This window comes from Podarcis gaigeae, assembly GCF_964106915.1.
Source record: "Podarcis gaigeae genome assembly, chromosome: 14".
Lineage (NCBI taxonomy): Eukaryota > Metazoa > Chordata > Lepidosauria > Squamata > Lacertidae > Podarcis > Podarcis gaigeae.
The window spans coordinates 27,559,006-27,573,638 of record NC_139690.1 but is presented as its reverse complement, the minus strand read 5'-3'; the positions used below and the strand labels follow the sequence as shown (position 1 = coordinate 27,573,638).

At 47.1% G+C, this 14,633-nt stretch overlaps 1 long non-coding RNA gene across 1 annotated transcript; it reads left to right on the top strand.

The window, feature by feature from the left end:
* Positions 1–3,096: 3,096 nt before the first annotated feature.
* On the top strand, positions 3,097–13,534 carry LOC310831463. Its single transcript, XR_014557879.1, has 2 exons — positions 3,097–3,381; positions 13,301–13,534. It is a non-coding gene; the product is annotated as an uncharacterized lncRNA (long non-coding RNA).
* The last annotated feature ends 1,099 nt before the right edge of the window (positions 13,535–14,633 follow it).

Here is a 14,633-nt window from a genome sequence, read left to right as displayed (position 1 = left end):
GTGCAGTTTCAAGCAGGAACCTGGAGAGCGTCACATGACCATGGTCAATATGCAGTAGATGGAGGGAACCTGTGTAGGGGCATTAGGAGAACCTTTGGCCTTCCCCAATCTGTTGCCCTCCGGACTACAACTCCCTTGATCTCCGATTGTGGGGTTGATGGGAGTTGGAGTCCAACAACATCCGGAGGACCATAGGTTGGGTAAGTCTGGGCTAGTAAGGTGGTGGTGGTTGGGATCAAGTCTTGCTTTGATGCACAAAGCTTCTGTCCCATGGCAGCCCTTTCCCCAAAGTGAGGGTGTTGATCCTCTTAGCAGCAGGAGAAAGCACTGGTGAAAAGTGGCTATGTAGCCTGGAAGAAAGACTGAGAGGTGACATAGAAGCCACCTTCAGATATCGGAAGATGGAGCAAGATTGTTTTCTGCTGCTCGGGTGGGGGGGGGCAAATCAATGGATTCAGATTACAAGAAAGGAGATTCTGACTAAACATTAGGAAGAACTTTCTGAGCTGTTCGACAGTGGACTGGACAACCTCAGAAGTTGGTGCACTCTCCTTCATTGGAGGAGGAGGAGTAGTAATTTGGATTTGATATCCGCTTTATCACTACCATATGGAGTCTTAAAGCAGCTAACAATCTCCTTTCCCTTCCTCCCCCACAACAAACACTCTGTGAGGTGAGTGGGGCTGAGAGACTTCAGAGAAGTGTGACTAGCCCAAGGTCAACCCAGCAGCTGCATGTGGAGGAGCGGAGACGCGAACCCAGTTCACCAGATTACAAGTCCACCGCTCTTAACCACTACACCACACTGGCTCTCACATTGGAGGTCTTTGAGCAGAGGTCAGATGGGCACCTGTCAAGGATTCTTCCGTTAAGATTCATGCATTGCAAGGGGTTGGACTAGATAACCATTGGGGTCCTCTTCCAACCCTACAATTCTATGATTTTAAGAGGCCCCATGGAGCCTGGCAGCAGAACCTCCCTATATAACAAAGGATTGCCCTTTCCTGCTGGCAGCCAGTGTTATTTCTGCTTAAAATGGTTGTTAACAAATAGAATCCGAAGTCTGTGAGATCTGATCAGTGTTACTTCAGGGCTTGTACATTCTGAAAGCTCCCCTGCCTTTCAGAGTGAATAATGATCCTGCTTTGGAGATGAGCATCGCCACAACCAGAAGGTGACATTGCCTCCATCAGCCGTGGCAAAGTCAATGGGAGATTCCCGCTGGAGGGTTCTAGTTGCCAGAATGAGGCTGATCATGTACCCAGGAATGCGGTAGAGGAAGAATGTGAAAACCAAGCCATGTTGTCCACTTGAACCCACAAATCATCTTTACACAAGCAGGGAATGCCTGCCAGGGGCCTTCCCAACACGCCGTCTCGAATCACTCACAGACCAGTTGAAGGAACTATAAGCTACCCCATTTCTGTGCACTCAAGATAGTGGATAATCTCCATTCTATTTTATTCTTTAAAAATTCATCCCATCCTTCAGCCAAAGATGCTTACAGATCGCTAAAGAAAGACAACTGTAGAGCTCAGGCTTGCAGTATTGAAAAAGACACAGCATAAAAGGAAAACGTTTTGGGGAGGGAGGAGGAAAGCAGCAAACTCAGCTATGAGTTCTAAATTAACAGTTCTTCTCTTGACCAGCAGAGGTGAAAAAGCAGAGAAGGCTCCAAAAGCAGCTGGTCTCCCCACAGTGTGGATGGAGTGGTTCTGCGCCTCCCCTCTTCCTTCTTCTGCTGCAGTCTACTGGAATGACAGCTGAGAGGTGGTAGTTGATGGAAGGAGAAGCCTGACTTCTCAGCAGCGATGGTGTGAGTGAGGGGACTGCATCCCTTCTCTTTCCTCCTTTATTACAGCTTGATACAATCAGATAAAATATTTCCTTTTATCTGATTAGAGCGGTGAGAGGTTCTAGGTCCTTACCCATGTTTTGTTTCCTTGGAATGAAGGTGAGTGGAAACTGTGGTGCCTTTAGGATATATGGCTTTATTTGCCCAGACATACAACCTGAGCATAAGATGGAGGGGCTCACAGCATTAACAACGCAACAGATCTTTCTTCTCCATTAGTCACGGCTTTGGATCCAGCACAAAGCAAGCAGGTCTCTGTGTCTCCAGCCTCCAGCCTGCTTTCAGTTCAGTTCACACCCACTAGCTATTGTTCTCCTACCTGGCATCTAGGTGAAAGGGTTGCCTTTGTTCCTCCCACTTCATACCTCTCTTGGTCCTGGGAGACTAGGCAGGAAGGGAGCTGGTCACAGCAGGAGGGGGAGACCCCCTGGCTTCTCCAGCAGCCTGCTTCATCACTGCCTGATGGACCCTCTCCTCTCCAGCCTCAGCTTCTGCATCTGATTCTGGACTGCTCTCTGCCACAGAATCTCTCTGCTCACTAAATCCTGTTACCTCTTCAGCTTCCAACATCCCCTTTTCCCCAATCTTCTCCCTCTGACCACTGATAGTTGTCCCACTCCCTGGGCTCTCTTGGGGGTTCCCCAGCTGGTGCCTCTCTTTATCCCTCTGTATCCAACCAGTCCATGACAGAAGAGGGAGCCCAGTTTGGCCAGATCCTACCCCCCCCCCGGCCCTGTTGTTCCTTTGCAGATCCTGTCTAGCACTTCAACTCCAGCCCTTCCATCTGCAAGTCCTTAATTACGCCACGTTTCCTTCGCCCCTGGTATCTACTTTATGAGCAGCCGTCCAATTTTAAAATAGCGGTTCATTTTTTATGGTAATGCTAAATTTATTCAGCTGCTCAAATCAGCTAGAAAATAATTATATCGGCAGCAACGAACCTCGCCTCCTATTTACATCTCAAGCAGAGACCCCCTCTGGGACTGTGCGGAATACTATTTGCATAGCCAAATTAGTCTCAGCCCACTTCCTTGCAGACAGGTGTCCACACCTCAAAAACCATGGCACTAATTGGGATCTTTGCTCATTGGTGGAATACAGAGGTCACCAATTAGCTGGGGACTGGGAATGGAGTGGGCGGTGTGTGTGTGTGTGTGTGTGTGTGTGTGTGTGTGTGTGTAGGTGAACTAAATCCATCCATTGCACAAACCATAATGTTTTTCTAAAGCACAAGAAGAGCATGTTCTGAGGGCGCTGCTGCTGGTAATGGAGACAGGGGGCTGGGGTGGAGAAGCCCCACCTGGCTCACGTGGAAGCGCAGTACCGAATGATGCACACCCTGATTTTAATCGGCAGAATTTTGGAGGGTATGGTGTCTTTGTTTTTCCTGGTGAGGGACCCCCAGTCACTCCTGGGAAACAGATGCCTGTCCCTTTTCTGTATTCTGGACACAGGTTGGAACATGACAAGGCCCGTCCTCCTGCTCAGCCCATGTAGGTGGTGTTGGACCTTGGGGGACCGATTCGGTCAGTCATGCCTCCCCTTGGAATTCACCCTGACTTTTGCTGTGTGGTGCAAATTTGTTAAATTCCATAAATGTTAGGGTGACCCATAAAAACCCAGGGACGTGTTCTGGCTTGTTTGCTGAGGCTTGCCCTCGCTCCTTTGCACAATGTAATTTTAACATGTCAATTTGCTCTGCAACAAAAAACATCTGGACTTCACATGTGCCAAGAGGGGTGGGAGTGGCGAGAGAGTGGGAGACGAGCCAAAGATGGCTGCGGGGGGGGGCAGGTATGGGCCGGCTTGGTCTTTTTTGTGCAGCATTTTGTGGTCAGGGCAAAAGGCTCTTGGAGGAAAGCAATCTCTCTCAGATCAATTGCGGGCTTCTCTTGGCAAACTTCCCTTTGTATGCCGAAAAGATTAGTAAATTTTATCCTAATTAAAATTTAAGAAAAGCCAAGATGAGTGCGGAGACTATTTAACTGGCGTGCAGTTTGCAATTAAATTTCCTGCTGAGCCGCCTGCCCAATATTGACATCTACTCTATTGGATTTTTCTCCCTCTCTCCAGCAATCTTATTATTTTGTAATCATGAATAACAACGAAGGAAATTAGACTTTTAGAAAGGATTTTCATTGCTGGATTGGAGTACAAAGCCCCACTACATTAATTCACCTTCTTAAGCTTGATCGCGTCAGATTCCTCTTTAAAGAAATAAAATGAAAAAGCTGGTTATGTAGAACCCCGCAGATGTCCAAAATGGGGAGAAACTGTCTCTCCCTCGACTCAGCAGCTGAAATCCAGCATGCCTTCCCTTAATCCCTAATAAACCCGATTTATCAGTCCTCCAAACCGAGACTGTTGTCTAGCGGACAGTTGTGACCTAAATAAGAGGCATCTCAAATCCTTGTTTGAGCAAGGCACTCCCCCCCCCCCCACTGGGTTTTCTGTCCTCGGATCCAGCCACTCACACTAGTTCCCTCTGGGTGAACGAAACATGGTTTTGCACAGGGAACCGACACATCCATGGGCAAATGATTTGCAAAGGCAGCTGCGTACTGCCTCTGATCGCTTGGTGTTTGGGGACAGAGCCACAGGGTGGCATCCAAGTAAGAAACAGGGGTGCCCACTCCTCCCCTCACGCAGGATTGACTCTCACGTAAGCGCATATATGCGTGGCGCTGGGAATAATTAAATAATTCGACACCAACCTGAAATCACAGGAGAGAGCTGGGAAGTCCTCATGGCTCACGAGGAGATCCTCCCCAGAGCCCAGAGTCCAGAAAAGAGACTCCAAGGGTTCCAAAATGGCGTGCAGGAGCTCTCACTGCTGCTGCACCACCCCACCTGACAGCTGTTGGGTGGGGAAATGTATTTACCACAGCAGGCTCCCCACTTATGCATATTTCACTTATGCGAGTGGGGGGCCAGGAACGTAAACCCCAGGTAAGTGCGGAGTCGCCTGTACTCAGAGTAGACCCATTGGAAGTCATGGACCTGGGTTACATAAGAGGACCCTGCTGGATTAGGCCAAAGAGGACCTCCTGTTCTCACAGTGATCACCCACGAGCAAGACATGAGCTCCGTAGCTTTCTTGCTCCTCCTGTTGGGCTCTGCTTGAACCTATCGTTGTAGGTTTTGAAGAGCATTGGACGTATTTCTGGAGGAGAGAGCTATCAATGGCTACTAGCCTCAGTGGCTGTCCTCTGCCTCCACAGTTCTGGAAAAACACAAAGTTCCAAGTAAATCACTGTCAGGAGACGGCTTGAAAGGTTTATCTTTGCCCTAGTGAAGAATTGCATCCCAAGTCGATGCTTCTTAAGACTATCATTCCTTGTGTCCTGCTAAAACCACTTGGCGTTCCCTACTGAATGAAAAAAACCTCCACCCGTTTGCTTATTCTGGTTAATGTTTACCAAGAGACATAGAATGGACAGGGCGACCTGACCTTCTCTCCCATTAGTCTTGGCTTTGAGTGTCTCTGTTTATCCTGTGCATGACAGCACGCTGCTAGATTTCCCTTCCACCTCCTCCCATGGGAAGAAACCCCAGATAATGGAGATAATAATAATTGCACCATAATAATGATATCATTGATTGAAATAATGATAACATATTTGCTTCTGTGATATGCAGCCGCTTCCGTGATATGTCACGGAGCACACAGAAGAGGTTTCGAAAGGACATGTCTGGTTGCATAAGAAGTCACCTCTTAAGGAATTAGAGGGAGAGGTTGGCTGCAAACAGATTCCAGGCTCTGTCCTGACAACAGACACCCTGCAGCACTTACAGGGTGCTTAAAATGTAAACCATCATCTTCTGCTCAAGCCAAAGCTTGTGTTTGAAAGACAGAGGAAACAAATGTCAAGTCTAAGTAGAAAATGCTTGATACTCCCACTGGCTTCTTGGTGCAATAAACAGTGTGCTTGGTAACAGACTGGAAACATTTCCTAGGGCAGGGGAGCTTAGTGTTCTCCAGGAACTGCTGGACTCAAACTCCCAGTAGCCAATGCAGTCAAGGAGGAGGATGGGAGTAAGATCCTACCCGGAGTCCTGTGTTCAGTTCTGGGCACCACAGTTTAAGAAGGATTTTGACAAGCTATTGTAGGGTAACCAGACCCACTTGAGTCTAATTAATGCATGAAGGGGTTAATGCCATAGAGTAAGTTGTCCTGCCAGGCTTAACCTATATCGCTGCACCTCATCTTGGGAGGAATGGGCAACCAAGCCTTTTGTTATACTCAGTCAACATGTGAATTCAGTGTGTGAGGAGGTCTGAGCTGGTTGCTTCTGCTTAGCCGCATGGCTTTAACCAGCCTCTTTTGTTTCAGACAAGAATGGAGTCTGAAAATAGCAACCCCCCATACCAATAGCTACTGCCTGCAAATCTTTTTCTGATTGCCGTGTGGAAAAACACATGAATCTGAACTTTGAAGATATCTGTAAGGAAACCATGTTATAATTTACCAAACAATAGCTCAGTTGGTAGAGCATGAGACTCTTAATCTCAGGGTCATGGGTTTGAGCCTCACTTGGAGTGAAAGATTCCTGCATAGGAGGGGGTTGGACTAGATGACCCTTGGAGTCCCTTTCAAATCCGCAGTTCTAAGATTTTATGAGTTTGAGTCCAGCAATTTCTGGAGAGTCATAGGTTCCTTGACCTTGCCACAGAAGCCCCTAGGATGACCGTAAGTTCTGCCAGGATACATGAAGCACTTTAAGATTCTGGGCCTAGAAAACAGGACTCAGATTCATGGCCCACCAGCACAGAACATCTGATACAACACTGTGGGGAGAGCGGTTGGCTCATACGCTGTCTCTGCTGTTGGAAGTGGGATTAACAGCCATTGATGCACATCGATGCCTTTATCATTTGCAGGTGTAAGCATCTAAGGTACACCTAAGTGGCTCATTACGTGCAGGCGCAGCATTGCCTTGTAGCTGAGCATGAGAGCTGGCAGATTGAGCCCTGAATCACAGCTTGGCCTCTGTTTGATTGCCAGGATTGATTGGGCCAGGAGGCAAGCCTCGTGGTGGGACCAGCCGCTCCTGGCTGCCTTTCATCATGAGATCACTCTGATGACTCACCTGGAGGAGAACCAGCTGGGGAAAAGAGACCGTGAATGTCTGCAAGCTTAATCTGGCCTGGCTTTGATGAGCGTTTGGTGCCCAGGTGTGCTGATCATGTGGGCAGAGAGGCTGGAGAAATGGGCTGGGTAGCATGCCAGGATCCTTAGACGTGTTGGCAGAGTGAGGGAGTAGGTGAACAAGAGCTCAGAGGCCCTTTTGAAATGGCTGTTGAATTATATATACTCCAAGCCAGGCCTGGGTCACCCTGATGAGAAGTGATGGGTTGAAGTGGCCTTCCTCTGATGCCTCCCCAAATGTAGGGCTACTTGTAGGAACAAGTTTATCCCACTGCTTGATTATAGCCCTTTACTTATACAAGAACTTGTGTGCCTTCTCTGCTGTGCATTTAAATGCATCCTCTGTTTTATTGATGCTGTAATATTTTCTAGTTTTACATAGTATGCCTGATATAAATTTATTTATTTCATACTATTTGTACACTGCTTGATTGTAATAAGACCTCAGCGCGGTTTACAAAGATGATGAAGCAATATAACTATCAGGGGAAATGGGAAAAACAACTCTGTAAAAGATTGGAAAAGGATAAAATCAGCAGTAAGTTAAACACAGATGAAAGCAGCATTCTACATGTCTGGGTAGGCTTGTTTAAGCAGAAATGTTTTTAGCAGGCACCAAAAAGACTACGGTGAAGGGGCCTTCTTGGATGTCCATCGGCAGGGAGTTCCAGAGTGTAGGTGCTGCTGCCATACTAAAATATCAATTTCTTACAAATGTGGAACAGGTATTATGTGGCCCCTGAAACTGGGACCACAGTTTCAGTCAAACAGGCATATGTGAGGTAAGGCGATTTTGCAGGTAAACTGATTCCAAGTTGTGTTATGATTATTACTACTGTTACTACATTATACACAATTATGAACCCTGCCCCCTCGTGTGTGTGCAACTATCCTACCGTCTTTCCCTTCTGTGGCCAAAGTGTTCCGAACATCCGAATCTCTAGGGAAATCACTTAAAGTCTATCCTTTCCATTCTGCCCTCTTTTTCTTCTTGCCTTACTTGAAGAGACGAGAACTATATTGGAGAAATATCATTAGGCTCCCCAACCAGAAGAAATATTCACGAAATGCAGAGTCATAAATAAGCAAGCAGCAATATCCTGCTGTAGAGAGACATAATTTCAGTCTTTAGGAGCTGAGGAGGCCCCTGGGATGGCATAGATAAAGCCCGTCTGGCCTTGCTCTTTTTGTAAGAACAAACAATGCCATCAACAAGGCCCTGGTTCCCTCAACCAATGGAACAATTCCCTCTTTACAGGAAATTTTGTAGGGGAAATGGACACTGACAGATCCCAGAGAGATTTGTGGAGCAGCCACCACAAGCCCACTTGCAATGTGGATAGTTGACTACTACGAGGACCACATCTGTCCAGATACCAGCTCGCTGACTGCGGATGCCAAGCTCTTTGCAATTCTTGGGGGTGATTTGCTCATATGCCAGCTTGGTAGGTGGGCCACTGGAATACCTGTTTTGCAGCTGAGGTTCAGAGGGAGCCACTTGTCCAGGTGTAATGGGAATTGGGGTTGCTCGTGCGTAAGTTGCCTCTACTCTTGGCAAAGTTGCCTGGTTAAACCTTTCCCTGGCTGCACAGCCCTTACTCCACGGCTGTGTCAGTCACTGGCAGAATCCGTCAGTGGGCGTTTCCTGAACTTCTTCCAGCATAAAAGTTCTTTGACGCCAAGTTTCCACCTAGCCTCCCTGCGCGGAAGTCTTCTGCGCAGGGTGGGCGTGGGCAGCGGAGGACCTGTGCTCTCCCCGCTAGTTTCTGTGGAAGAGTCCTGGAGACATTTCTCCGAATCCCTCCCCTGCTCCCCTTTCTTCCTGGTGTCACGCTGATTTCCTTCCTCAGTGGATGAGTTCCCTCTCTCCATGCTGGACCCTTCTCTGGCATCGCTGGAGAGCCTTCCCTCCACTCCTGGCTCCGATGGCAGTTCCCTGACACCAGGGCTAGAGGGCGTCTTCATGAAATATAAAGGACCCTAGATGCTGTTGCTGGTTTTGTTTTGTTCAAATTCTATGTGTGTCATAATTATTTGCATTTTAAAAAAACCATAAACCACTCAGATCCTTTCTTATATGACAGCATATGGGGGTGGTATTGGGTTGTGGCTTTTGTTTTTTAACATATTTTGTGTTTTTATCTTGTATTTTTATGTTGTGAACCACCCTGAGCTCTTCAGATGAAGGGCAGTATACAAAATTAATAAATAATAGTAAAAAATAAATAGCTTTGTGGCACTCATATCAAGCATCACTTGACAGTCAGTCCATCATCTGACCTGGAAGCTGCTACCTGTCTTGAACCCTTGCAGTTCATCATACCTGCTGGGAAGCTAGCTTTGGCCTTGGCAGAATGGAGGTGAGATGGAGCAAGACTTCAGCAGCACCCTGGACAGCTCCCTGTATGGCTTAGGCTGGAGCAGGATTTAAATGTTGTTTCAGCACCACCCATCCCCAGACTGAGACTTAGAGGGGAGCTGAAGATCTGACTTCAGTGAAAGGTGACTCTTTGTTTAAAGTGGTCTAACCTGCTTTAGAAATCATTGATGGGGTCTTTGTAGACCACAAGCTTAATATGAGCCAACAGGATGATCCACCAGCAAAAAGAAGCTAATGCAATCCTAGGCTGCATTGACAGTAATATAGTGTCCTGATCAAGGAAAGACATAGTACCACTCTAGTTTGCCTTGGTCAGACCCCACCTGGAGTCCTATGTCCCCATTCTGGGCACTACAGTTTAAGAAGCATAATGACAAGCTGGAAAGTGTGCAGAGGAGGATAACCAAGATGTTAAAGGGTCTGGAGTTGTGTTTCGCCTGGAGAAGAGAAGACTGAGAAGCGACATGATAAAAGGTAAAGGTACCCCTGCCTGTACGGGCCAGTCTTGACAGACTCTGGGGTTGTGCGCCCATCTCACTTAAAAGGCCAGGGGCCAGCGCTGTCCGGAGACACTTCCGGGTCACGTGGCCAGCGTGACAAAGCTGCATCTGGTGAGCCAGCGCAGCACACAGAAACGCTGTTTACCCTCCCGCCAGTAAGTGGTCCCTATTTATCTACTTGCACCTGGGGGTGCTTTCGAACTGCTAGGTTGGCAGGCGCTGGGACCGAGCAACGGGAGCGCACCCCGCCGCGGGGATTTGAACCACCGACCTTTCGATCGGCAAGCCCTAGGTGCTGAGGCTTTAACCCACAGCGCCACCCGCGTCCCAAGCGACATGATAGCCATCTTCAAATACATGGAAGATGGAGCAAGCTTGTTTTCTGCTGCTCCAGAGCAGCAGCGGATGAATACAAATGGCAAGGAAATTCTAACTCAACATTAGGAAGAACTTTCTGACGGACTCAAGAGGATGAGATGGAGGAGGAGGACTAGTGGGGATCACCCCCTCCCCTTCTCCTGATGCTACAGGAGAAGAGGGACGCAGCCTTGATTTACAGCAAGGCTTTGGGGAGTCTGAGGAAGGTCACAGCACAGAGACAAACGAACAAAGGACTTGGGATGTGTTAGAAGAACAGCCAGCTGACACGTTGTCACTGGAGAGTATTTCTGATCCCCCTTCTCCAAGAACTCGCATTCATTAAGGGTACAGGAACAACGGAATCAGAAACTTTTTGGCTACAAGCAGCCACCATAAAGAGGGTTGCTGTTGTTAGGAATGTGGGAGGAGGAGACCAGTTTGGAGCAACGCCATGTTAAGGTTTGTTGCGTTCTTTTGTCGCTCGCTATTAGGACTGAATAAAAACTAATTAAAAAGGGACTCTCCTTGTTTTCTATGCTCTTGCTGCAACCGGGGGAGGAACGGTTTTCCCGAAGCCTTGGCAGAGCCTTGACAATTAGGAAGAACTTTCTGATGGTAAGAGCTGTTTGACGGAGGAAGGTACTCCTTCAGAAGGTGGCGGGGTCTCCTTCATTGGGGGCTTTTAAACAGAGGTTGGGTGACCATCTGACAGGATTTTAGCTGTGATTCTCAGTCTTCGCTTTTCCATGTGAAACCTAACCAGTCCCCTCAACTGTTCCTCATAAGGCTTGGTTTTCAGACTCTTGATCCTCCTCCTCTGCACACGTCTAACTTCAGAGAAGGGCATGGGCAGAATTCTGGGCGTGTTCATTTCTCCCTTTGTGCTCCAGCAGGAAAAAACAGAACAGATTCACAATGAGCAAAAAAGGCAGCTGGCTGGCAGCTGATGGAGACAGTGATAGCCTTCAACTGAAAGACCTCAGCACCAAAAGAGACATGGTGGGAGGAAGGGACCCAGCTTATTGTGAGGCAAGTTTGTGCCGTTATTAAATTAGATGATGTTTTTCAAAGGAATGACATGCCGATCTGTTTCATTCCAGTAAATATGTAATTTACATTTAATTCCAAGTAACCTTTCCAGGGTTGCTGAGGTGTGAAAGAATTTAATGACACAACGCTACATTTACGAAGATGCCATTCATATTCATTAGGCTGGTGCATTAGCAGGCCGGCCTGTGGCTGCCACGCTGATATATGTCAGGGTCTTTACAGCTTTAGTTTATGGGAAAATAACAGCGCAATGCAGCGGAGCTGGCTGGTGTGGCTCTGAGATGCACCAAGAGGCCACAAAGGGTGAAAGATATGGCACCTCTGAACTGCGACTGGGCAAGGTCTTTTTTCAGGCTGCAGGCTGGCAAATTCAGGTGGTACAATTAGAGTGGGCTTAGTGCTCTTGAATAGCAAACCAGTTAAAAAGAAAACAACCACCACAGAATTATCGGGGTGAGAAAAGTGATGGGGAGATGCAGTGGGATAAATGTGGGATAATAGCAGCATCATGCTAGCCACTCAAAATGAATAGGCAGTAGAATCATAGAACGGTAGTTGGAATGGACCCCAAGGGTCATCTAGGCCAACTCCCTGCAATGCAAGAATCACAGCTCATGAATCCCTGACAGATGGCCATGCAACCTCTGTTGAAAAACCTCAAATGAAGGAGAGCCCATCACCTTCTGAGGTGGTCTGTTCCACTGCTGGACAGCTCTTACCCTCAGAAAGTTGTTCCTGATGTATAGTTGGAATCTCCTTCCTTGTAATTTGACTCCATTGGTTCAGGTGGATACAACAAGTATTATTCATTCATTTATTCATTCAATTCTTTACTGCCCTTCACCTGAGGATCACAGGGCAGTTTACAATATAAAAACACAAAAATGCATAACACAGTAACAAACATAAACAATTCCCCCTGCCCCACAATTTTAAAAGCCATTGAATTTTTAGCTAGCCAAAGGCCAGGAAGGAAAGGGATGTTTTTCCCTGGTGCCTAAAGATATGGAACGAAGGTGCCAGGTGGCCTCCCTGAGGAGAGCATTCCCCAAGCGGGGAGCCACTGCAGAAAAGGCCTGTTCCCATGTTGCAGCTGTCTGGAACTTTGGCAGAGGAGGCACATGAAGGAGGGCCTCAGATGATGATTGTGGAGTCCAGGTTGCTGTTGTTGTTTAGTCCTGTCCAACTCTTCGTGATCCCATGGACCAGAGCACGCCAGGCACTCCTATCCTCCGCTGCCTCCTGCAGTTTGGTCAAACTCATGCTGGTAGCTTCGAGAACACTGTCCAACCATCTCGTCCTCTGTCATCCCCTTCTCCTTGTGCCCTCCATCTTTCCCAACATTAGGGTCTTTTGCAGGGAGTCTTCTCTTCTCATGAGGTGGCCAAAGTATTGGAGCCTCAGCTTCAGGATCTGTCCTTTCAGTGAGCACTCAGGACTGATTTCCTTAAGAATGGATAGGTTTGATCTTCTTGCAGTCCATGGGACTGACTCTCAAGAGTCTTCTCCAGCACCATAATTCAAAAGCATCAATTCTTTGGCGATCAGCCTTCTTTATGGTCCAGCTCTCACTTCCATACATCACTACTGAGAAAACCATAGCTTTAACTATACGGACCTTTGTTGGCAAGGTGATGTCTCTGCTTTTAGTTCATATATTCATAGAATCATCAAACTTTAGAACTGGAAGGGACCCCAAGGATCATCTAGTCCAACCCCCTGCAACGCAGGAATCTTTTGCCCAACGTGGAGCTCAAACCCACAACTCTGAGATTAAGAGATACAGTTCCACACAGTTTTTGTGCAAACATACCAGGGGGAATGTTCAAGAGACAGATTGTCTAAAAGTGTCCAGACTTGGTTAGGCTGGGGGTGCACTATGCCAGGGCTTAAACTGGGTGGGGCAATAAAGGCATTTGGGCCAAGGCCCGAAATAAGGATTAAAAATCATTGCAGATAGTCAAAGCACAATTAATCATGTAAGGTTTTCTCTTCTCTATTCCAGATTTGGAATAATTAGACCTGTTTCAAAAGCATGAAGTTGCTGGGATGCAAGGTGTGGGCATCAGCAGCAGCACTGCTGAAGCTTCTTATTGGCTCTTTGCTTGCAGCCTAACACAGCAAAGTGGGCCAAAGATCTTGCAGGCCGAGGGAGAAGGTGTGAAGGAGCAATGCAAAAACAAATGATGTCTCCCCCTGCTTTTTATACACACAAAAATAAATGAGATGTTTTACTGCTCTCTTCTCTCAATTCTTCATCTCAGCAAGAGAGAAAGAAAAGCGAATTTTGTGATGAGGCTTGAGGTTGTTCCGGAACACATTAAGGGAAGCAATTGGCGGCGCTGGTTCCTCTGCTCTGCATTCTGACCACATGCTCCAAAAATTGCAAATGGAGATTTGTTACATTTCATTTGCTCCTGTCCCCAAGAAGCTATTTGTGATGAGTCTGTATCTCCCAAGAGGCTGTGCTCAAATCAAAGGGAAAAGAGAGAGGATAGAGGAGACGATTGGATTAGCACATCTACAACACACACACACACACACACACACACACACACACACACACACACACAGAAAGAATTCAGTGGGGTAACTTAAAGATTATCTCATTTATTGTGGCCTGAGCAGTCCTGGGCAAGAGCCAAGGTGTCATGTGGTGGACTCCCCTCCCCCTGCCCCATAAGCACCACTGAAGTTTTCCCTCCTGTTTCTGGGATTAAATACCAGTGAGCTCCAAACAACGTCTTGCAAGTACAACTAGCGATAGGGGTGCGATTTGATTCAGGTTGAATTGAAAGACAAACCTATCCAGTTTGCACTTTCCATAACAATATAAGACTCCAAACACAGCCGCTTTTTGAGAATTGCTGTTCTCAGAATTTTGCAATGCAGTTTTCCAGACAAGTAAATTGTACAGAAATGCACACGCATATAAGATTGCATACAAAAATGTGGAGATAGGAGAAATTTGTACTAAAGTGCTGATGAAAGTTCAGGAGAAAGGTTGTTGTTTTTGTGATTGCTAACTTTCCCACACAAGGATCTCATTACTTACTTGATAACTGCTGCATGGCTTACTACTGCAAGGTATTGGAAGACCCTAAATCAGACGTATTTGGGAACTGGATCTCACAATTCTGGGACTGAAGGGACAAACTGACAGCCCTTGTCCAAGAGAGTTGAACAGGCAAGAAAACCACTACTACTGGCATAGTTTCATGGCATATGCAACATTGACAGAACATGGTAAGACTACGGTTATAGGCCTCTGAGAACACAGGGCAAAATGTGGAATGACACTTCTGTTTAAAAACTGAAATGACTTAAAAGCAGTGCTT